We start from the raw sequence: 24,027 nt of genomic DNA on the forward strand, positions 1-24,027 counted from the left end.
CTACAGGCTAAAAGCCTGTAATTTAGGTACTAAAAAGAGGAAATACATAGTCTGCAGAGTTACATTTTTAACTGAAAACCTTCCATTAAAGGGGAAAAAAAATGGAAAGGAAAAGCGGGAACTTCAAAAACTGCATTAAAGAAACAAAACTATTGATTCCTCCTACAGATGCAGCCTGCTTACCGAGAATAAAGAAATATTTAAGAACATAAATTAAAGTCATGGCTTAAAATTCTGTAATGCCTCTGATCTCTGTAATAGCTGAAAATGACTGCAATCCACACATACCCCTTATATGCAATGTGGTTACCGAAGAGACTACATTAAGAACTATGTCCAGGAGTCAGAAAATGCACTGAATTCTCTATTTTCTCACAAACAAGACAGGCAGAATGCAATTCAGAGCATCTAAGGTAAGCCAGAACTAAGCTGCTAACTTCGGTGTCAAGAATCTCCACTCTGAAGGTGCTCACTTCCCTCTAAAACTGCAGAGGGGATGAAGTCGCTGGTGCTAATATGCCCCAATCTGGCCTACCAACAAATAAAAAAATCCACAAAAGATATACAGAAGCGCTGTATAAGCAGCGGCTTAAGTGCTAAAGTTAAATAGGGAGACTATCCAGTAAAAGCAGAGCTCAAAATAGAACATAAACGGGAAGAATTTGGCTGTGAGGTATGAGATGTTTTTAGAAGATGACAGACAGAAACAGAGGAAATGTCAGAGCTGGGAAATCAAGACTCTCAGCAAGGCAAAGATCGATGTTACGATCAAGAGGATATGAGTTCCAGTTAATATACCAACCTGAGAGCAGTTCCTAGCATATGGTCTTGAAAGGAGAGAATTAATGGCACTGTGGTGGCTTGCCAATGGGGCAAACTGGTTTAGAGAGCAGGAAATGAAGAAGTGATGGCAAAACTGCACAGTGGGTCATCTTGGAGGAAAGCATGGCAGGGCAGGTGAAACAGCACAGTTAACCATATGGTGGAGAAAGATCCGAGAACGTGGATTCAGGAGAGGAGAGATTCAGGCAGAGACACAGGCACACGTCTGTAAGCTACAAGAGTGAGCTGCCTGACTGACAGGCTGCTCGGGAGCAAACACAAGGAAATGAAATGCCTGGCCAAGCTGTGACAGTAACGGGAGAGAGAGGAGACAAAAGGACTTGGGAAGAGATCATCAGGAAAGCTTTATGGAAGTATTATTTGGCAAGAAAAACAATGTTTGTCAAGTCTCTGGGAAAAAACTTTTTTCAGCTCCGTTTCAAATTTAGGCTGAAGTTGAAAGGCTGTTAACACTTTGCTGTACTCGTTTGCAGTGGTAAGGCCTCTTCCACTGACACAGGTGCCTGAAAAGCCATGCAGACCTCCGCAGATTTCAGCCTGGAAAAAGGTCCTAATCACATCTTGACCAACGGAATTTTCTGGTATGAACCCATCACTCCCTGCAAATTCAAGTCTGACTGGCAGAAACCCAAATGAGACACTAAACCATACAACTCTGTCACCAGAAGCTTCAAAAGTCATTTCTTTGATCAAGCCCGTCCTTGTTCGGTGGACTAACCTTTTACCATCACGCAAAACATTCTTCCATCAAAGCAAGTGCTGCTTAACATGAAGTATTTAAGGTCTGCTTATCCTCTTTAATGCACTGAAGGCAGTAATAATGAATAAAGGGAAAGCAATACCATGGAAGTTTCCACCACTTCACATACCACAGATCGGAAACTCCTGGCCTCCCATTAAGCAACACTCAAAGGCCTGGCTACTGAAGATGCAGTACAGAGCTATGTAAATATTCCACAATCCCTGAGCATGCTGTAGATCAATTACACAAAAAACATTATGTGTTGAGCTTGGATGCTGTTCTGGGCCACCCATGCCTGAAACTCCCAGGGTTTTGACTCATGACAGAAATACTCCTTCATAGTCACTACCGCTTTCCCCAAGTGCTGCACTGCCGATTGGCTCTAGCACCATTTTTCAGAATTATGTGGCACCGACAGAAAAGCCAACAAGAAGAAAAATATTAGTAACTCCAGAAGAACTGCTGTGCAGAGCCTCCACAGGGTATTTTACTGCCCAGGCTGCAGGCTGGGAAATGTACTGTGTGGCGTCTGGCCTCTAATAGCGCAGAAGCCACGCACCACAGAAAAAGGAAAAATGGTACTGCAAAGTTTAAACCTCCTATGATACTCTGTTATCAACACCCTGAAATTTATAACACAGCTGCCTGAAGTAGTCGCCTTTTATTGTCCTCTGCAAGTGCACATGCTTCTTTCTGTACTCCAAAGGAGGAGCTACCAAGTACAGGGTTTTCTTGAGGAGACAGGTAACAAATACAGGAGGAAGGGATAATGAACATAACTGCTTCGTTGCATCTTGGAAATTTCAGGGGCTGCTTATCCTCCTTTTTCCTCAGAAATCTCCTACTCATCAGTTTTCTCTCAGTACAAAGAGCAGTGAAGGAAGGTGTGGAAAAGGTACATAGATAACAAACAGTACTATGGTATTCCAGTCTCGTCCTGGTTTCTAAAAAACTAAAGACAGTAACAGCTAAAGTACACGACAGATCTGGTTTAGATGCAGCACTGTGGAGAATAAAGCACCGGTCAGAATGAAAAACTGTCTTTTGCTCACAGAACACTCAACATACCCCAAATTGTGTATCAAAGCCGACCAGCCTTAGTTTTTCAAAACAGCCTAAAATTAACCCCAGCAAGACATGAGCCACTGGGTAGCATCCTTAGCATTGAACCTGGGAGAGCACCGAAAGCAGCTGGTGCAGAGCAGGATGTCTCTAATCTCTAAGCTGCTATCAAGTCCCAGAGTGCTTCTACTATCATCTGCAAGCACAAAAATAAAACAATGCAGGAAATTACTGTTACTCCTTTTACCCTCCCCTCAATCTCTCAAGCCTGAGAACTAACAACCCTAAAACTAAAAAAAAAAAAAAAAAAAAATAAAAAAAAAAAATGCAAACAAAAAACCAGAAGACAAAACCATTTTTTAGGTAGGTAATTAAACTGGTATGTTTTATTTTAGACAGAGACTACACAGTTAAACATCCAAAGAGTAGTCAATCTCCTGAAAAATCGTATCACCAGTTTCAACAAACAAAACAGAATCTATTTTTGCATCATATAGATTGACATATGGGTGCTAAAGGGTAAGACTTGTATGCCTGGAGCTAATTAAAGGCAATGTCCCACTCATGCACACGTGCACCACAATTAAGCACTTACCTTTATCTGCAGGTGAAAACACAAAATTAATCAAATAGTTTTTTAGGAATTTTGCTCTATTTTGCCAAGTTTATCTGCTTTGTAACCCTTCGAATGATTAAAACAGAGCTGCCACAAAATCATCCACAGCTAATCACCTATTTGAAAATTACGCCTATAGGCAGGTGTAATTTTTAAATGTAAAGACAGGAACGGTTTTCTCCCGGCATCCTTTTAAGAAATGTAAAATTTGTGCCAAAGAAGTAACTCTTGTATTTACAAGAAATCCTTTACTACATTTCTTGAAGAAATGTCACTTAGAACATGAAGCTACACAGACTACAAAACTGGCATCTCTTTAGATTAAGTTCAGCAAATACATTAAGATGATGGTACAGACCTACCCATCTTACTGCCCAGTTCCACATTCAGCCACATGATGCTGCACTGAGAGAGTGAAGATCAAAACAAGGAAAGGTATGTTTGCAAAGAAAATCAAGGCAGAAAACCACCTTAGAACGAAACTACTAGGAGAAGCATTATGCTGACAAAATATATGCTCTGTCTTTGTGTTGTCCAAGGCTGGGGCAGGGTCATAAGTTTTAAAGCAGCTGCAGAGCTATACAGCTTATCAGGAACTAGAAACTCTGCTCAATTGCTAACATGGTAAGACTAGGCAAAAGTCTCAGGTCTGGCTTCTAAAACTAAGTAACCATCACTGCAAATCTCTGCTCTTTCATGATTTAGCAGAGGGAAGTTTGAAGACACGAAACACAGAAGTTCAAGTGCTGGAACTCAGTTTAGGACCTTCCCCTTAGGATTATTTAAAACCTCATCAGTGTTTACACCTACCTTGAAAAGTGAGTTTTGAGCACAGCAGCTGCAACCAAACCAGCTTCCAGTTGCTTGGACTGGAATACTGTGGAAATACTTAGCCCAGGTAGAAAGTAGTAGAAAGGAGAATCCATGTTGCCACAAAACACAACCAAACATTCTGTTCCTTTTGAAAGGAACGGGAGAGGAAATGGAAGAGCAGACACAGAGTAGCTGCCACAGGTAGCTGCCAGCTATCCTTCATGAACTGATAGGAGACCCAGGAATCCTGCGGCCACAGCATTTCAGCCACGGAACCAGAAGAACCAGCTAGCCCACTGAAAGACCATGACTTCTATTTGTTTGTTGTGAATCCCTTCAACTGGCCCACGATGTCTGAAACAAGCTTGCATCTTGAGACATGAGAAAAGGAAGAACTCCTAACACCGCAGCTTGCTCTTCACATGAAAATGCACGTGATAACCAAAACAGACATATAAAGACTTGCTCCTGCACTATGTTAGACTAAGGCCTAACCACAGAAATACGTTCTCTTTTTTTAAAATTCAGCAACCAAATGAAAGTAAGGCTTAGTTCAATGTAGTAACAATGTAGTATTAGCCTGTGTACGGGGCAGAGTGAATTGCAGCTTATTCTTTCTGAAATATGTGATGCCTTTTCAAGGACTAGTAAGATTAAGGGACTGATCAAGAACAGCAAATGTCAAAGAGCAGATATAACTAGCACTTTCTATCCAATGCAGATATTATTCCATAAACCCAACACTTTTATAACAGCTGGGGTTTTGTTTGTTTTTAAAGGCATATTGGTTAGAATCAAAATAGCATAACATAATAGACACATGAAAAGTGCTGATGTAAAAGACAGAAACACCATTCTTTGGCTCAGAAGACCTGCTGTCACAATCAGAATCTAGATGTACGGCTATAAAAATAAAAGCTCAGGATGAAAGTACTGAAGTTTAACAGGTTATAACACATCAGCTGAACCACAGCAAACACAAAGCAAAGTCACTTAGCTTAACCTCACTCCCCTGTGAACTACATAAATAACCTTACATCTGCAGTGAGCTAAGAATATGCCTGCATAAGATTACCACTACATGCTGGCATGTTAAACAGTAGTAACAGGATAAAGAGTCTGGTCCTCAAGTCACTAACTTGAATAGACAAAATCAGTCCAAATACATCTTTGGCAAGCTGAATTGTTTGCAGATCAAGGGCAGCTGAAGCCATGAAGGAAGAACATCTTCTGACGTACCAGACCACCCCTGTGAGAGACTGTTGCATGCTGAATATAAATATTCACCATGTAACACATGCAAAGAAGTCAGGAGATAGGTCAGTCAAGGATAAAAATCAAGACACTACTCAGAGGTTTTCTTATGAAAATTATGATTGTTCACTTCCACTAATCCACTACTAACACCGGGATCAGAGAGTTATCAAGATGACAGCCACACAAATAAGATAGAAATTTCCCAATTAATAGTTCTGCAGACACAGTCATTCTTTGGGCTTCTCAAGTGGTACATTAAGTACATTTCCTATGCTAAAAAATAGTAGATATGGTAATAAAAATCAGAGCAAGTACTCTGCTGATTTTTAACATTATTTTAGGCAGTCTATACTGGACACAACCCTAAGTTTTCTGTGCATCGTAAATTCTAGTAATGTTTGGCTCTTGGCAATGAACTTTTGTTTTTTCTTTTCCACAGCCACGGAAAAAGTGAGCTGGTTCCCTCCATAAGGACAGTGCTTTTCTCTCAAAAGGACAGCACCAACATCAGACTTCCCCCTAAAAAGACACAGGCATCTCTTCTGCATTGCTACATCACAGGGTGCTCCCCGCTCAATTACTGCTGCCCTCTGACTCAGTAGCCATACATCCACAAGCAAAGCCACCTCCCCTTCTCCCTCTAGTAGCTCCTTTCAATTTGTTTCTGAAAAATGCTCAAGGACAAGCTGGTTTTCCCTATGGTTATAGGCAATTTCTTTAACAGAAGTTATTAAAAACACTGACTCCAGTCAGGTAACTCCTTATTCTGCAAGTACATTCACCGATGTTGGTAAAACTTACTCAGCACAAGAAAAAAACCCATGCATGACTTTAAGCTGTTTTCAGTATGTAGGACTGGGTGACAAACAGGAATAATTCAGTTTCCCAAGGCAGGAGTTTTGTGTGTCTGAGCACAGCTGCCAAAGGAGAAATTCAATACACATTAATCATGACTGTCTCAAGTGTCCTGTGCAAATGTGTCCCCTTTAGAAAATGGCTAGGAAGCACTATCAATGACTCTATGTAACTCTGAATTGCTTCACTTTGTATATGGCTGAAACATTCAATTTAGCAATGAATTAACAAAAAATAATGACAGAGAATCTGTGGGGACACAAGGCATATCAAAAGGAGAGATTAGCAAAGCCTAACACATCTGTGATCCACATTTCTGAGGGGTTTTTTTGACAAGTATAAGCAAAAGTTACAGCAAAACTGGAGAACCTCTACTGCTAAATGCAGACTACTTAAGAAATCCTTCTTAACAATTGTTTCTTTCTTTCATGCTTAATACAGCAAAACCACTTTAAATATTCTAGTGACAGAAATTAAAAGCATTAAAAAACCCCAAAAGTATTTAACTTTGCAGAGACCTTAGGTTTCTCTGACTACACCTGTTACCTTCAGATAGCAATCCCCAAGCTCCACCTGAAATCTGTCAGTGCTTCAGACCTCAACTTGCCTCTGGCTTGCACCTGTTATCCCCATAACCCTTCAGCAGAAAGACGTCATGCCGCTAATAAGTCGTACAATTTTTCACCTCTTTACTACGTGACTTTCTCAAAAGGCTACCTGAGAAGGCACAAGCAAGTAGGTTCAAGCCAGATCATTTTTTCCTGCAGATTTTACTGGTGAAACCAGCACCAATCTCAGTCAGTCCTTCACTCCCATCCTACTTCCAACAGCAGGGACATGTCCCTCAGACTACTGATGGACTGGGTTGAAGCCCAGACAAATGAGTGCACTTACAGCCTTTACAGAAACAGTAATACTGATGCAAACAAGCACATCCTGTTTCAGCTGGTTTCCAAGAGTTACCTAAAATTCTCTGAACTTTGCTTAAACTATGTTTAACTACCAGCCCTGTATTTTGTCTTTCAATTAATCATTTCTCAGTTCCAAAGGGCTGCAAGTAGAGACACCAAAGCTACAGTAGAGCTTTTCTATTCCCCAAAGAAGCAACACACAGTGACCCCAACTCTCACCTGCAAGAGCTAAACCTTTCAGACTTTGTTGATGAACCAGAACATGATGTCATTTTGTTTAAAAGAAATTACTTTTTTCATCTAAAACCAAAGAGCTATAAGTTCTAGTAGTATTTCTGTTTTCTGTACATCGCTTATTATCTTCCCTCATGTTTGTTAGTTCTGTTTCAAACTTCTTGGGATTTACATTCCAGGAGGGAAGAACAGCTCAGTTAGAAATTACCTTCAGTGGTCCACTAGAAGATTTTTTTTTTCATTTATGCACACTTGAGACAGAAATACACATATACATTTTTTTTATAATTGTGAACATGTCCTCTATCTGTTCACATGATTAATTACAAATTATTCCCCTCCTCTTCAGTCTGTTTCACTTTGAAGTTCTATCTTTGCAGGAGCAGTTATTACCCAGTAAAACCATTCAGATGAGAAATTCAGGTAAAATGCAAATCCTGCAACAAAACACTGTACTTGAAAATAAACCGCAAAACGGGTATAAACAAGTACTACAACCTCTCATCATTTATGGCTGCGGAGATCTAAATGCACAGTTTAAGGGTTAGATGTTCATTGTGTATTTTCATTAGACTGCATGGTTTTAGAGGCAGAAATGTAAGGCTACAGGGCTGTGACTCTAATGCAAGAAGGTGGCCTTTTTCTGTACAATAGATGACATCTGCCTCCACCTAAACCTACAGCAAGTGTTGCTCATGAGACTTTCAGGTTTAATTGCCTGTAACCACAAGCAGCACAAACCACAGTAGGAAGTCAGTTAATGAACTTGCAACAAATGTAACAATTGCTACCAAGACAAAATTATGAGGCTGTTTTAAATAACAGCGCTCCTTCCTTCCTGCATAACTTACATTTTATCCTGCTACAAAAACTTACAGATGCTTTTTTCATCTCCGGTCTCTAAGGTTTTCACAGAAGTAAAGGTTTGATCCAACACCCAGTGATGTCAAAGGAAGCGACAAATCAGACCAAAAAAAGGAGGAAAACATCCAGGTTGTAAAAGGTCTGTTCCGACCAATTCAGACTGGCTTTAGCAGCTTTTAATGATACCAAGTAGAGCCAAGAAAAAAGACTCCCTGAGCTGGAGACCTGGCAGGTTTCATAAGCAAAGACGAGGGGTTTGTGTAGTCTTTGTGTACTTATGAACTCCATTCACATACTGCCAGCTACTTAAGATCCTGCAACAAAACAGAACTTGAAATTCTTTTTAAAAAAAAGAAAAAAAAAAAAGAAAAAATCAGAAAATATTAAATCTCCATTCTATCTTGTTATGCACAAAAGTTTCTAGTTTGTTGTCCCTACTTACCTGAATATATACCCTGTACAGCCATAAAGCCAAATCTAGGATTTTCTGTGTATATTTAATTTACTTGCACTTTGAAGTTTGCATATTTGTGTTTCTCACCCACAGATGTGTATACAAACACCTATTTCTGAGCAGAAAACCATCTACATATGTCTCATTTATTTGCTCTCTCTGTGCCCATATCCAAAAAATGGTAAATGTATCCCAGAACTTTCTCTTAAGCAAATCTGTGATTATTAGGTCAAGTTCAAAGAGGAAAGCAGCCAACAGCTCAAAAGAAAAAAAAACCATAATATTTTGATTGGCCTTTTCACTGCTTTTGGAGAGCTCCCGAATAACACACTGGACAAGAGACAGCTACCAATTGTTTTCATTTTCACTGAAATCAAAAGCCAGTTTCAAGGGTAGCAACAATTCTGTCCAGCAAATAAATTATCATAATAATTTACCATCAAGAGTTGTCTCCTTTTTTATACTTTGTTTTCCTCGAGTAATAAGAAAGCACTCATTTCAATGTCTCGGGCATCAAGAATATTTTGTGTCTTAAAGCCTGCATTCACACTGCATGGGAAAGAGCACATACTTTTTCCAAAGCAAGATCATTACTGATTGCACTGTAACAAACAGCAACTGTCATACACTCGGCATCCCTCTGTAAAACCAAACTTACATTCAAAACACACCTACCAAATCCAGCACCCCCAGCCTCATTCAACTGTCCAGAAAGAGACAGCTGGCTAAAGAAGTACCGGGCATAACAACCCAGGAAACCCACAGTCCATACGCAGCATAACTTTACACGCTTGCGCTGCGTATGTTAAGAACTAACAGAACTAAGGGAAATGCTGAACACTCGGCCCAGCGCCACAGTGCTTTCTTTGTGAGGCTGACACATCTCCTCTTGCACTGCTGGGGGTCACAGACTGGGTTCTGTCCACCCACAGCTGTTCATCCCTGCTATCAGCAATCACTTTGGACAAAATCAGAGGCAGTAAAGGAGCGGAAAGCCTGCAGCTTCTAATATAGATAGTGACTTGTACCAAAAAATGAACAAAACCACCCCAAAACCTAAAGAACTACTATGTTTGCCCTTATACTTTTTCTTGGGATATTCCAAAAGGACTGAAACTCTCACCAGTTAACAGCCACATATAGCCTTTTATTTCACCATCCTATGAGCCATGTTGCATTTTTTCCCCCATGATGCAAGCAGCCATAAATAGATGTGGGAATCCAAAAATATTAAATGAGATTTGTGGGATTTGTTTTCTTTACTTAAAAAGGGAGGAAGGATGAAAGAAAGAAGAAAAAAAACCACACTGAAATAATACAGTGCAATACATTTAATTACATTTAGAATTGTCTGGGGGGGAAAAAGAATGATCTGAACAAGTTTAGCATCTGAAACAAAATTCAGGGTTTTACAGCACACCAAAATAAAACCACACAGAAATACAGAACTGTCACAAAGCCAGAGTACAGGATGTGTGTTTATGTAGAAACCATCTTTGTACAAATAGATGTTGATATCTATTAACTATACATGAGAATATAGTTTTTCCCTTCTATTTGAACTAAAGTCACTGAAGAAAAACCACCAAGGAATTTGACTAGCTTACAGATACTGTTGTCCCATGCTTGGTCTGAAGTAGTTTGCATTTCCTTCATCAAGAAAACACCTCAAAGTCAAATATAAAAATACACTTCAGTGAGATATACAAACTCCAGAAACTTACTCTTTTTCTCGAATATTTTGTTTTTCACTAACTATAAAGTCAAAGACAATCTGAAATCACAATCTAAAAAACAAAAATACAGGAAATTTCTAAAAATCCTGTGAAAATGGTAACTTAAATCATGAAATCTCTACAATTATTTTCTTCACAAAATAGAAATAAGCGTGCTGCCACATTTACTGTTGGTTTGTTTGTTTTATAATTATAAACTTGATCAGTGACAATACAAAAATACAAAACCTCCTGCATCTGCTTTGTGAAGAAAGCCCCAGATTATTTCCATCTTGAGATCTCCAAGTATTTCTACTGTCCAAGACACTATACTTTGGCTTAACAATTAGTGATTTTACAGAGCTTTTACTAAATAGTTGATTTTTACTACTGTAACACAGGCAAAATAGTATTGAACTTTCATTTATTGGAGGTATGTTAGAAAACGGAATTGTTAACACCTACATCAAAAGTTAGATTTCAAGCTTTGCTGCAATTTTAGTTGAGAAAACACTTTTCTCTAAAACCTGGGACATACAATTGCTAAAGAATTTGGAAAGTATATGATATCACAGATGTCACTGAAACTTTGGTTCAATGAAATACTGCTATTTCATGGATATTGGCCTTGAAACTTTGGCATACAAATGTAAAATTCTGTTTCTAACAGTAAGACTGTTAGATATCAAGAGTGAAACATTAAACAAATATCTTAGAAATATATGTCTGCACACATAAAAGTGATCACTATTCAAAGAGTCCAGACAAAATGCAAGGTGAAAAATAACTGACACATCATTGCTGCTAAAAGTAAAGCCTATTATATCCTTTCTCTTACAACTTGAGCACATGTCTAGAAAAAAATGTACATAATTTTTTTTCATGCAGATGTTTCCAAGTAGGATTTAAACACTGAACATTTCACTTTCCTGTTTCTTGTTTAGTGAGCAGAAATAGACTGCTTTAAAAGAAGAAGCATTCAATCCAAGCAGAAGACAAGTGATTCATGTTCTTCAAACAAAGTTCTTAGTCTGAATAAAGGAAAAAGTTTAATCACATTGCTCGCTTAAGCCTGCATAATTAAGAAATATTTCTGGACAGGAGCTTTGCAAATGATCGTTTTAATACTTGTATGAAACTAAGGTGACCTAAACAAAGAGGCCTTTTTTCAGTGTAGATGTCTTTTTTCATTAAAAACAGGCCTTCCAGTTCAAGACCTGTAGCGTGAAGGAAAATATGCTGTTGTCGCTCAAACTTTATACACTATTTGTTTAAGACTTAATCCCTCTGAGCTGTCAAAACACAACCTTTCAGCAGTTCAAAACTTTAACAAAAAAAAAAAAAAAAAACCAAAACAAAAACCAACCAACCACATTCACAAACACCTTCGGCCTCACAAGAGGAGACCTGGTTTGTATCAGAGCTGCACAAAATCCTTTTGCAATGGACAATTCTCTTACACAGCTGATAGCCAGCCTAAAATCACCACCACCAATGTCCCCCAACATACTCATTACAGAGACAACACTGCAAGCTTGAAAGTCCTTGCAGATGAGCATTTATATTTTAGTTTAGCATCAAACATTTCTACTGTGCACTTTGGCCTGGCACTGGTACCTGTGGGTACCACTGTGAGTGGCAGAGAGGGGCTCTCCACTCAGGGCAGGCAACACACAAACAGCCCTTCCCCTCCTATTCCCAGCAAAGCAGGGACAGGGAAGATGAAGGTCCCCAGTACTGACCCCTACCACTAAAATGTATGTGCACACACAATCCAGGCCCCCGTGCTCCCTCCCCACCATACGGGTTGCCTTGTTTAGCCACCATTAGCGGGAGTCTATGGTTGCTTGTGCAATTACCACCTCACCAGGATGTTGGGCTAAGCCACATTTCTCCACTCTGCTCTAGTCTCAGCTCAAACAGCTGATGCAACAACAGAGAAACGGCACCTGAACTGAGTTATAAATTATTTTCAGCAGAAAACATTCCGTTCTAGATTCCAGCTACAAAGTACTATGTCGAGCAAATTATTACATCTTCTCATAGATGCCCAAGAACCTAAAAATGTCTCTACCTAAGCCACACCAGAGCAGTTCCATTTCTGCCCTGCACTGGCTCATTTACATCTGTAAAAAGTATCTTTTGCAATCAGATCTAGACAACCACTGCTAATGACTCACTGAAGCACCATTACTAATCTGGGATTTATGCCATCATTTTTTCAGTCAAGACTGATTAAAGAGATTTGGCAATATTGCAAACATAATTCAGCATCTCTGGCACTGTTTAGAAAACTGTGATCACAGCTTCACATGTATTAAGACTAGTGGCCATCTGCAAAATTTCATGCTAATGCATCTAAAGAACATATCCTTAGCCAGCCATTTAAACTGGGTGAAAAAGATGGGTGGGAAAAGAAGAAGGTAAGATCCAACAGAGTATGATTAAGTAAATATCTTGTTCTAGAGAGGCTAAAACTCTGGCATTAAAAATAGATAATCTACGCAATGTCATCTCAAGTGTTGCATACACTTTTCATAAAACCAAAATATTCTTATATTAACAACAAACTAAAAAAAAAAAAAAGACTTCTATTAAAAATACAGACAACTGGTTTTGAGACATCACACCTCAAAACAATAATTATTTAAACATGTTACCAAACTGCAACAATGTTTCTCCCCCACACGTGCCTTTCAACTTTGCCTGAAATCAGTACTTCAACAACAGGAGCAAACCCACATCGCTTCAAGCATTCTCCTGGCACCAAGAAATGGAAGCAGGGCATAAAGCTAATTAAGAGTGCAATATTAAAAGCTGTGGTATCAGCAAAGTGAAGGTGCAGACAGCAGCAGATTTTCTGTGACTCTTTACTAGATAACTTGTCTCTACTTCCATCTGAAAGCCAACATCTAGTGCTCTGAATATGGAAATTCAGTTTTAAGTCTGGAGGTTGAACTGCTGCCAGCAACAGATTCAGATTCAAGCAGATGGAAGAGAGAAACTCCAGCTCCGACAGGTAGGGACTGCTGCTGCTATGTGGAGCTACACTTTCATTTGGTACATTTTCACACAGTTGTTAACTAAATCCTTTTCAGAGGAAAAGTAGGCCAATCAGCCTGACAGTATCACATTTCCAAAGCCTTCCAACAGGTCCCTCTCATTATTCCCCTGACCACCACATTTTCCACTAAAAATCACAGGGACATCACAGACCTCCAACTCCAGCTTCATGTCCCTCCTTTTCTCCAGAGGAGACCGCTCCCTTACCATTCATCTTACGAACTTGCTCATCACGTGTCATTTCAAGGATTTCCACACTGGCCATTACTGCCAGGAACACTTCTCTTTTTGAGCCTAGACCCTGCCCCTATTTCCACCCTTGCTAGCACCAAATACTCAATGCTGAGGAGAAACTAAGCACCCAATAAATGCAATGTCATACACATTCATCAGTACCAAAATATCACTGTCAAATGTAAATGTGACAGAAGAGGCGGTCTCTGGGAAAGGACTTTTTTGAGCATCTGAAGCACACTGAGCTAGAATATCAGGCCTGAACAGCATATGGCAGAGTTTCTTAGTGTAAAATTGGAGGGACAAGAGCAGCACACATGCCTGAAAGGCAACATGGAAAATGGCTTTAGCTGGGCTGTCACAAGAAGAGAAAGGTTATCAACCCTGCTGGTATTTTGATAAAAATGAGCACATGCTATATACACACACAAGCACAGTCACCTTTTCGCACACAAATCTTCACTAAATGTTATTTAAGAATATTCAAATGAATGCCCAAAACCATGTAAAAAAACAACAAAACAAAACTACCCGACCGTAAAAAGGAAATATGTAGCTTTATCTTCCTTTTCAACCTTCAGCTACCTCCCCCATTACCTTACTCACAATGTCTGCTCTCAGCCCCGTGCAACACGTCATTTAGGAGAAAACCAGGTCTACACCCAGCACACATACCACAACAGGAAAGCACAAATATATCCTGCATCATGACACCTCATTCCTGTCTGCAAACAGTAACCTCAGGCAAACGCAAGACTCTATTACAAAGTGCCTCCACTAAAAAAAGCAACCAAAACAATCTTTTCCCTACAGTTACCCACCTGCACAATGCCTTTAAATACTATTAACCAAACCATTCCTCAACACACACCCATTCACCTTGTTAAAGGGGTGCAACAGCTGTTCAAAAGTAAACAGAGAGGCAAGCGACCAGATGGGGAAGGGGGCTGACTTCCATTTGAGAGCCTGGGAAGGCTTTCGCTTCAGGAAGGACAGGAAACAGCTCTACAGAGGCAGAGGCTGTTCCTCTGACCAGAACCAACCATCACGCTGCCTAGTCTAGAGGGGGACAGAGGAGTTTCTTACTCATGGGATGTTACCCTCTTAATCTGGGTTCAGTAGGAAACAAAAAACCTTTTACATCCAATATGCCATGGCACTCAGACCTACCAGACAGAAAGGACTACAAGCTAACATTTTAGCAACACATCAAAGTTCCAGCGCAAACGCACAACAGCCACATGAGTCCCACCTTAAGAAACATCCTAAACCAGCGTTCAGTCAGAAGTAAAGAGCTGTTCTTTGGGCCAAGAGAGAAGAAACTGGTATGTATCTTGCTGCTGATGGAAACAGGAAAGCTGAGATCACAACTGTGGATTACTGACAACAGGATAACAAGCCATTTCTTTGGTGTCAATGGCTTGTTGAAGACATAGTCAATTGGGCAACCATAGTTTTATTCCTAAGTCACCTCTCTTCCTCTCTGGAAATTAACTACATTTGCATGTCTTTCTACCCACAGGGTAACCATTAAAGAAGTTTTTATATTAATCAGCATCACTAAGATCAAAGCATCTGAGACACAGTATTTTAGGATAATCATGCAAAGTGAAATGTTATTTCTATCTGTATCAACTGCTATTAATAGTTTTCTTTAATTTAGTTATCTGTAGCAGTCAACATGGGAACCTCATGTTTCACTTTCTGCCTTTCTTTTTTCCTGTTATGCTTTAGGAGGCTGATTCAGAAAATACAGGAAATTCTATCACTTAGGAATTCTACACAGCCTCTGTACTAGACCCTCTAATTCACACAGTGCCTTGAAGGTATTCCTTTCAAGCATTTGTTCAGTATTTTGAACATTCGTGCAGAGGGCTGCTTCTCCTTTCATTTTCTTTCTGAGAAATGCAAATCTCCAATTTTTAGACTTTTGGGTGATTTCAGTTTCTGACTGCTAATTCTGTGAATTCAGTAATACCAAAGTTCCCTCAGAGTTCACTGTTCCTCTTCCTTGGTTTTTTTCTTGGGTTTTTTTGTTTGTTTTGTTTTTTCAAGCCTTGCTTCTCACAGTTCTCTAAATTATGCTCTCATAATCTTTGACCATAAATCTAGAGGGTCTTTCATCATCTCCTCCCCATCAGCTGCATCATAAAAATAATGACAGGTAAATTATATTTTCCCTATCTTCTCCATAAATTAATGTAAAGGTATTTAAAAGTCTGTTTGCCTACAACTCATAAATATGGCTTTTCCTAATCCTGTCAAACTTTCACAGAGAGCTCATGCCTCTCAACTTGTGCTCTGCAAGTACCCTTTCTGTTCAGGTATATCTCTTGCCACCTTCATGGCTTCACCACTTCAAACGGTATCAGTTCTAGTCTAATCCTAATCTGCAAGCCTAACTGCAGCAAAAAAGGACCATTGAAAAAAAAAATCCCCACTACCTTCTACTTATAGACCTAATGCATATTTTCTTTTTTATTCTCCGAGCTCTTGACACTTTTAGGTGAACCGAAGCTCTTCTCCTTCCAGAGCCACACATTACCCTCCCTAGAGGCGTATGTGTTCATGGGCTCTCCATCCCAGATGCTAAACAATAAACCAAAAAAAGGGCAAGAATATAGATTTTTTTTTTACCACTTCTTGCGTCCTCCAGTCCTTAGACATCACAGTTTAAATTAGGCCAACCGTTGGCAAGGTCTAACTTATGTATCTCAGTAGCAGGCCCCAGATGGAAATTACTGGGGTACACTGTGCTCTCAGAACCTCAGAATGCTTCTGAGAGGGCACTCATCACAACAGGGAGGGTCAGAGTACTGGCTACAGGAGCAGCCTGAAAGTAAATGCTTCCCATGAAACATTTGGCTCAAAACCTCTACTTCAGAGACTGTGTAGCTCCTGATACTGCTCTGCTGCAGAAACACCATAAAATGGACTTGTTTGCATTTCACTAACCTTTCACTTTGTAGATGTTCCAGGTAGATACAATACACACAAATATGATGTCGGCACCAAACTGGCACTCTGTGCGGAGTTTTGCACCATGAATCCCTAAGGCAGTCAACCATATACAATTACACAAATCCAGACATAATTAGAAGCCTATATAAAGGGTGGGGATTTGCCCATCCTCATAACTACTCTGAAGGGCCTCAGTGAAACACAGATGTTTAGAAGAATCTCCAACAATTATTCCCTCAGGAATCACTGGTCCTTCTGATCATTTTACCCAAGTCTCACAACACCCAGCCTTCTCCTGAAAGTCTCAGGTCCTTGAAGCGTGTATTACACATAAGAAAGACAAAACCTTTCACCTTATCACTATCAGACTAGAGCCTGGAAACATACCTTACAAGTCAACTCATAAAGAGGGAAGGATGCATGTTAGACCTTCAGTACCACTGACACAAAAAATTTAAAGACACAAGTGTTTCCAGGAAGAGCAGCCTGTAAGGCGACCACGCAGCATGCTATTTTACTCTATATTAGTGATGGAGACCATCAAGATTGGGAGCTACCTAAAAACTCCCAAAGCTGGGAGAAAAATATGAGGTCTATGGCAGGATTATTTCAACAACCCTCACAATTCTGAAGGCTTCCTGTGATTTCCAAACATCCAAGGTTGACAATACTACTGCCACATAAGTTCCCTGACATCTTTTTTTAACTGCCGCATGCAAAAGTGAGGCTTCACGACCTCCTCTGTTCTAGAGACAATTACTCATGACCTTACTTTACTGGAGACATGACCACCATGGCTTCTCCTGAAAGAACCTTTCACTGGATTCTCACAACCTGTTTCAAATAACTGTTTCCCCTTCCCTCCTATCATCAGCTGCCTGTCTCAAATGCAAATTTCTGGAGCAGGAAGTAGGAGGGAGAAAAAGGTGCACTTACAGCAAAGTAAATTTCTACCCTCAGGAGCACCCTTGCAGAAGAACTACTGTACCACTGTGACTCTCTCCAGCCCCTACCTGTCAGACGTGGTGTGGAAGGGAAGGCAGGTTCCAATGGTAACTCCTGGGATGAACTATCCTGTTCATATATATGTCAGTGGAGAGGACTGTGTTGCTGGCTTCTTTCTTCACACGGCAAAAGACACCCCAGGAGCAAATATTTTGGGGATTTTAATGCTCCAAAGCTAGACGAGAGATGTTCAAAGCAACCCTGGACTGCTACAGCAAGATGGTAATACAACAGGACACTACTGTTCCAAGAGTAAGAACTAACGTAGTACTTTCCAAGGTGCAGCACCCTGAGATAACTCTGAGGTAAGGGAAACCAGGGGGGAACTTGCTTTTATCCCTTCAGAGCAACAGAAAGGAAACAGAACAAGGATGCAACCTAAGAGAACCACAGAAATAAAGAATTTTTATTCCTATGCCAGGTCTTTAGCCCCTGAAACATCTAGATGAGACATGACATTCACATAACAAAACAGCAGAAGTTTTCACTGCTCTTCCTGAGAAGGGATATCTCACTAGAAAAACACTGATCCTCACAATTCATTCCCCATTGTCTCCCCACATACCTGCTTTCTGCTGGGACTGAAGAGCAGTGTTTTTAGAGCAGCTCTCAAAAGTCTCCCTGTGCTTAGCAGCTACTCTAATTGCTGAGTTTCTTCTACACAACAGAGCAGAAGCCTCCACTACACCAGCGTCTCTTCTCCCAGGGCGGTATTATCCTGTTGAGAAGTAACAGGCATAATGCAGTCACTGAAAAGCGGCACAGTTCACATACAAAGAGCCAACAGTGAGCCTGTGATGACTTCTAATGGCTTCATTTACGTCTCACCAGTCCATTTTCAGCAGCATGCTTCCTTTACCTACAAGATTTTAATACAGTTGCTCAGTTCACATCCAAGTCTGCAAGGTACTGAAGTTCCCAGTTCCTGACAGCACCTGGACACTTACTGCTCTACTGTAACTGGGCTACTTAGGCTATACAAGAGAACTGCTAAATATCTCATGTAAGCATGTTCATTCAACATATTAACTAGACATTTAATCTGAAGTGTTCTCAAAATTGAATAGAGCACACACATCCAAAACTCTCCTTGCAGATTCACTCATTATAGAAGCTTTCACATAGATTTCTTAACTGACTGTTCTGCTGTGCTCTCTTTTTATAGAGTCTATAACCTTCTGGTCATAACATATTACTTGCTCCCAGCTGGAAAGCCTCTTGGGAACACAGAACAGTAACCTACCGTTAATATATTAAGTACAGAACATTTCAGACACCGTGACGCAGAAATCACAAAGATAGAAAGCTATGTGAGAACCTGATGTAGAATTAACAAGGCCTGTTCCATATCCATCTCTAGCTCAAGAGAAGCAGTAAATCTACAGATCACGTTGGAAGCCTGTGGCTCAGGCACCGCTCCTGTAGCCGCTGGTACTTCTACCAGAAATACAGTTCTTACTGATACTTCTTGGAAAGGGTAATTTTACTAAAATATAGATTGGGTCAAACCAACAGGAAAAAATAACTATTCCTGGGTAATCTGTTCTTGCCAAAAGAAACATACTGTCAAAAAGATTCAGTCAGAGCATATGTAGTTTTCTCAACTCTTATATTCTTTGTAAGATGAAGTCTGTCTATTACTTGAAAAAAAACCCTAAGTAATGCAGACAACTTAGATGGCAGTACCCATACGTTCTGAGTTAGTGCTCAATAAATGCTTCCTCACAGTTGTTTGGGAAAGGTACATTGCCTGGGGAGAGAAATAGTTTTGATATATATCATATATACGAAGATGCAAGTCAACATTTCCACCATTCTTACTAAAAGGGGAAGAGTAGGAAAGTCTCTGGCTACACTGAAAGCAGTTCCTTGCTATGCAAGATTTCCCCCATTTTCTAACAGACAAGTCATTTATATGCCATCACTAGTCCCACATTGTTTTAAAACCTCTTATATGCCACTGCATGCCAAACATGATGCTGTTGTGTCACTGCACAACAGCTGAGACACAGAGGATCATACGAAGTGAATTAACACTTTGTGAAGCACTTTCTAATCCTTCAGCAAGAGAGAAGCAATCAGAAGGTGGGACCAGTAGCATCACCACCCATAACTATGGCTGTTCAACTCCACTTCTTAAAAGACTGTTTTCAGTGGCTTACATTTTCCCAAAGTGTGTGCCCAGAAATTTTTCATGCTGAGTGTTTGCCTCAGACTGATTTTTAAAGAATAATCACTAGCTTCAGCTAAAACAGTTCAGCTGCTGCCAAGAATAAGGGCTAAAGGAACAATGTTTTGCATAAATTTAAAAAAACAAAAAAAACTGGCAGTCTTTCCCTTCTACCCAAATTCTTTTAAAAATCACAGTAAACACAGATCCTGTAGAGATTCACTCACAACTAAAATCTCCAAAGATTCCAAAAAACTGAGTACTCCTGATTTCCAAAGGTGACCTAAGCGCACATGCACTGCCCTATAAGCAGGCTCACTGCTCCAGCCCATGGGGTTCAGAAAACAGTTTCTTTTAATAAACATTCAACATCAGTTTGGTTGAACATTGAACTGGGCCAACAGACCTTGTATCTCAGGACAAACCTTTGGGACTATGAAAGAAATATCAAATTCAAAAGCATGGGGAAAAACAACGAAACCAAGGGAGCAGAGGAAGGAGTAATAGATCTGAAGAGCAATACTGGCAAAGTTGGCTTAAAGAAAACGAAGGTGTCAAAAGACCAGGACTGAAGTTTGGGGGTAGAAATAAAGTCAGAAATTACTTGGATGGGAGGAATCATTGCAATAAAGAGCTGAGGAACAGACAGGTATAGGCAGATCAAAGACACTGGAGAAGCAGCATCAGCAGGAAACCCAAGGCAGGCAGCCTAAGCTGATGCAAGGAGGCTGGTAACCAGCTGTGGGAATGGGAGAGATACTGGACGCAGACTTCAAGGGAGAACCAGCCTTCTTCTGCAGAAAGAATAAAGTATCAACTAGCTTGGGATGTCCGACTCAAGACATTCCATGATTCAACTTTGGAAGTATACAGTCTTTTACGTAACATATGAAGAAATAGCTGGGAGGGCTTAGCAGTTCTGTAAAACTGAAACTGGATCTTAAATCAGGCATCCAAACCCAGAAATATTGACCAATGGCAAAAGCACAATTTTTAAAGACTTGCCTTGCACCACACAGGAACTGCGGGGAGCGGTAGGGTTGTGTCCCAGGCCTCCAGAAGGATGCAGCTCTCACTTAGAAAACCACCTTGTCCTGCTCTTCCTTCAATCCCCCCTGTTTTGATCACTGTACAACTTCCAATTTCTGCAACAAATAAAGCTGTTACACTCACTGATGTCCTTGACTGCATGGTTCATCCCCACATTAGGCCCCTCCTGTGCATTAAATACAACACAGAGGAGCAGATCACCTAAGTAAAGTTTCAGCGTAATTGGAACCCATGAGGCCAAACTGTGGTTACATGGACTGATCTTTTAAGTCAGCTATTGTGTCAGCAGGGTAGGTCACTTGTGGTTTAAAATACTGTCTTCCGGCCTATAACCATCTTGTTTGTCTGGGGCAGCACTGCTTCGCATTCAGCATGGAACCAATAATGCCAAACACTTCCACGCTTCTGCCAATCCCAGAAATTGTGAGAGATGATTCACCCACACTTTGGGAGCAATAGTTATGACGACTAGAAAACCTCAAGGACCATGTTCATCCATGTTTCTAGAAGTATGCAACTGGACAGCAGAGCAAGTTCACAAGCGCACAGGGAGTTAAGTTTGTCACTCAAGGCTACCTCCTAGCTTTCGGCTGTGCACTGACTTTTAAACATGGCTAGACATACGTGACTTTTCTACTGACAGTATTATCTACTGGTCTCGTATTAATTGTTGCTATATCTGTCTGTGTGATACTGTACAATTTTAAACTTTAAAAAGTGACCCATAAAAACTGGAAGGGTTAAGATACCCACAGCATAATTCTCTTGTGCAGACAATGTCCGTACTCACAAAGCACCTGAGAAATGCTCTACAGATTTCTGGACCTGGACAGGAAGACTCATCCCAGATTTTTCATTTTATACATAGCATCTTCCACAAGACAATACACAAGCACCTTTTTAAAAACAAATGCTGTAATCTTCAGTAAATTCTGACATTTTCAGAACTGCTATCAAAATTAACAATGTTCTAATACTTACCGCTTTATGATAAAAATATAACCAAAAAGTGGCACACACTGAGCTAGGCAAGTAGCTCTGGTGACTGAAGATATTACCACACTGCTGTTCAAGTTTATGGCCTCCCAAGCAAAGTCACTGGACCAGATTGAGTGGACCGCTCTTCAGAAATGTCAAACCAACAGTTTAAATTAAGCCACTGAACTTTGCACTAGAGTTGCTGAAGTGCAGGCACACATTTCTTTCCACCTGCCCTGCTGTGGGAGGCACAGTAATTTTCAGCCGAGTGAATGTTAAAAGTAGCTACAGGATCAAAAGAACCGTTCGTGGCAAGACAAGACAAAACACCGCAAGATGCACAGAGAAATCCAGGTGGATAACGGGGGGGTGGGGAGTGGGGTGCATATCATGGGAGGGTCTACCAATAACTACTTCATTCTGAGCAACACTCAAAAAAACCTCAAGTTGTTTTTCTAAAGAGCACTAGAACAATTAGAGGCTTAGCAACCTAAGAAAAACTACTCCCTTAATACCGGTCATCACAGAGACAACGTAGAAAAAGAACAGCACAGATTCCAAGCAGGCAAGTATTTTTAAGACACCTTATACAAAGCAATTTAATTCTGAAGTCTTATTATAAGTCTTAAAGACTGGACAATTCTTGAAAATTTCTTCTAAAGCCTGAAACCGCACTTCAGACTGCAAGGGTTAAGGCTTAAACAAACACAAACCAGAATTACAGAAAGATCCAATGCCTAACCCTAGCAGTAAGTCCAGCAGTAAGTACAGCACTGCACTTTCCCCAACACAACAGATTTAGTGACAGAGAATGAGTGGAAGAACAAATCCTCAGCAAATCTAGTATGCTCTGTGCCTCCGCTGTTTACCTTAAAGACTTGTCCTACTCATCGCAAGGAGAAATTCCAAGCATCAAATTCTTTCTAAGCACAGCTCATTTTGCTTGTAAGTGCTTCTGTAACTGCAAGGAAGTTATGGAAACCTCAGTGATACAGCTGGGTACCGCCTGGTAAAACAGCTGCTCGAACACAGAATTAACCTGGACTTCTTAGCCTTGTAAAAAAGGAAGAAACTGGGCATTTGCGAGGCATTCGCAGGCACTGATTATATTTATAGAATTCTGTACAGTTTGCTACACTGCAGCAAGGGTATCTTAGCTGTAAACTGCCCCAAGGAATTGAGGCGTGCAGTTTCTGAAGATTTGCAACATCTGTACATAGACGCTTCCTGTAATTAGTCATATCTTGGAAAGAATAACTATTCTTATAAAAGTTTAGAGGGATGGTAAAAAATATTATTTTCTCAAGCAAGCGGGCTTGCTTATTGGGAAGACAGCATAGAACAGAGAGCTGAGGTTGCACATGGAATCTTATTTCCATACTTCTTGCATGTGAGAGCAGACAACCCCAGCTTCTCTAAAGCATCCAGCAATGGCAGTCAGCAGCACACAAACCCCGTACCGGGCCCTTGTCTGCAGGTTCTCACTCAGAGCAGCACGGCCCCTCGTGCTTCCCATATGTTTGGGTCCAGGATGCATATGCCAGGGAAGCCCAGCTCTACAGCCTAGCCCCTGCTTTTGCATTCTCCCCAGGCACACACCAGCTGGAGGTACAGGTACAGAAACATTTTTTGCAGAAACTACAGTTTTGAAGTGCTCCACCGGAGAGTGCTATGAACATGGATCAGAAACACACCGCGTGCATTTTTCTATCACTCTCCTCTTTCCCCTGTGGGCCACCTACTCTCTCATCCTCCCTGCTCTTCCCTTCATGTCCCCCCTCTATATGTACACTCCTTTTCTCCCATGCCTCTTACTCCCTTTCACCTCGCTCAGTTATCTCCTCCACAAAATCTGTTCTGCCTGCAACAAGCTGGAAGAATACAGCTGTATTTCGACAGCGTCGCCTCTCACACAGCAGGCTTCTCCGTCAGCATGGCAAGAGCGGTAGGCCACAAACAAGATGCAGGCCTTAATGAAAAATACAAGACTATCAAAGGGGTTATACTCCCACAAGTGGGCCAAGTCTACACCTAACAGCTCACGGATGTCTTTTTCAAAATACCATTTTGAAGTTATTTCATGTAAGGTCTTAGTGGTATCTCACTGCTGTATGTCGTGAGCACTTTCAGTGAATACAGATGCACATGTTCACTCCATAAGCTGCGCAGAAAGTCTCCTACATCCAAGATCAAGACCTGA

At 40.6% G+C, this 24,027-nt stretch overlaps 1 protein-coding gene across 2 annotated transcripts in view; it reads right to left on the reverse strand.

Moving 5' to 3' along the window:
* The window catches only part of INPP4A (inositol polyphosphate-4-phosphatase type I A), a 131,105-nt gene that overhangs the window by 103,200 nt on the left and 3,878 nt on the right, over positions 1–24,027 (reverse strand). Inside the window, exon 1 of one of the 2 annotated variants that reach the window (XM_027786549.2) lies at positions 18,195–18,380. The exons of the other annotated variant lie outside the window; for it this stretch is intronic. The gene's annotated coding sequence lies outside the window, so the exon portion shown is untranslated. Of the gene's footprint in view, positions 1–18,194; positions 18,381–24,027 lie in introns of those variants that run through there. 2 annotated transcript variants of the gene reach the window in all.

Source organism: Falco peregrinus, chromosome 4 (genome assembly GCF_023634155.1).
Source record: "Falco peregrinus isolate bFalPer1 chromosome 4, bFalPer1.pri, whole genome shotgun sequence".
Classification (NCBI taxonomy): Eukaryota; Metazoa; Chordata; class Aves; order Falconiformes; family Falconidae; genus Falco; species Falco peregrinus.